The following is a 2,028-nucleotide window of genomic DNA, read 5'->3' on the forward strand; positions in this document are numbered from 1 at the left end:
AGTTTATCCATGCGATCTTTAAATGCTTGCCATTGTATACACACTGTCAACCCTTTAAGTATAATTTGCCTGTCTATCTTAGCTAATTCACATCTCATACTTTCAGAGTTGTCCTTCTTTAAGTTCAGAACCTTTGTTTCTGAATTAACTATGTCACGCTCCATCTTCATGAAGAATTCCATCATATTATGGTCACTCTTACCCAAGGGGCCTCGCACGACACGATTGCTAACCAACCCTTCCTCATTGCCTAATATCCAATCTAGAAAGCCCTGCTCTCTAGTTGGTTCCTCGACATATTGGTTCAGAAAACCATCCCGCAGAGATTGACAATGATATCGAGTTCGATATTTGCAAGGTAATGATTTTCAGTAAGAGAGCGTAGAACCAGCGGCCAATCTGGACATCGGCTGATCTTGGAGGAGAGGACTTCACTCAGCACGGGTATAAAAAAGCGACAGAGGATCCTTACAGTGAAAAATAGCTTTAATAAGGTTTCAGGCGGCGTTTCCGTTTGATCAGCAGGATGAAGGCATGGTGAACTGCAGAAGCCATCGTCTGAATGGACCGTCAAGCAGGTGACCTTCAGGCTTGTGCTCGCCGAGGCGTCAGCTCAGGGAGGCTTCAGTCAAAGGAGGCAAAGAAAAGAAAAGCACTTGTCCAAGAACGTTATTTCTTTCCCTTCTCTATATATCCGATCAGAGAAGTTAAGAAATGAGGCAGGCAGGTTAGTTGAATGGTCGCATTGCGCGATCAGGGAAGGCACAGAGAAGATGAGAGTTGCGTTCAACTCAGCTTCTGACAATCCGCGTCAAGGAGGTAAAGGCTGAGCTGGACGAGCTCCATATCATTCGGGGGGCTGAAGTAATGATAGACAAGACATATAGAGAGGGCGCTACACCCAGGGCGCAATGCAGAGGAGACAGTGTGACAGCCAGTAAGGAGAAATAGATGAAGGAGCCAGGGAAGAGTTCCCATGTGACGATGTCCTTCAACGTTTTCGGTACCGTCGCAGGGTTTGGTGGGGGGAGGCGCGGAAGAATCGCCTAACAGTGTTCACTCAGTGTTAGGGTCTCGGGCACTTTGTTTGCATCTGAGACTCAGAAGCGAAGTGGGAGGGTAGCGTTGTCCGTGCATGTGGGGTGGATGGTCTGCAGGGTGCGTGTCACGCTGTCGTGATAGGATATTCGTTATTGGTGCGACCAGGTGCTTCTGTCGGTGACAATGTCGGGGTTATCTCCGAACGAGTCCTCAGCATTCTCAACTGGGAGTGTGAACAGCTCGAAATCGTGATCCATTGAGTTACCAATGACATGGGTGCGATGAGTGATGAAATACTGCTCTGACAGTTCAGCGAGTTAAGAGAGAAGTGAAAATGCAGGACCCTCCAGGTTGTGCTGCCCGTGCTACGTGCTTGTGAGGCAGGAAGCTGGACGAGTATACAGATTAATAGGTTGCTAAAGAGTTTCTTTTATATCCCAGTCGTCTGGAAATGGATGCTAACTCTACATTTGGCTTCCTCAACTTTCGGCAAATTTTCCTGTGGGGAATCTTCCCAAAATGCTCTGCACTTCCGTTTCTTTCAACATTCTCCCTTTTTCTATAGTAGTCCGGATACCACAGAGAGTATCCGATCACCACAGCCTGACCAACACGCTGCCGGCCCGCCACCCTGCACACATTCATATACCAGTCCACTAAAAATGGATAGGAGCATGCATTTTAGCTCTTCACCATTGACTGAACCTGGAGAATTTCCTGTGGCTCTGCAACTCAAATTTTCAATTCAAATGTTCTTCCCATTTAGGAAATAGTCCACGACTTTATTCCCCCTTTCAAAGAGTAACACTGGGCACTTCTCTATATTAAATTCCTTCTTAATTCTTTGTCTCTTCTCCAGTCTGTCTAATTCCTTCTGTAAGCACCCGACATCCTCAGCTCTACCTTCCGTTCCATGTACCTTCGCCTGGGTCTCAAACCCTGTGACAAAGCAATCCAATCATTCACCCAAACCATTGATGTGCAACG

Source organism: Hypanus sabinus, unplaced genomic scaffold (assembly GCF_030144855.1).
Source record: "Hypanus sabinus isolate sHypSab1 unplaced genomic scaffold, sHypSab1.hap1 scaffold_696, whole genome shotgun sequence".
Lineage (NCBI taxonomy): Eukaryota > Metazoa > Chordata > Chondrichthyes > Myliobatiformes > Dasyatidae > Hypanus > Hypanus sabinus.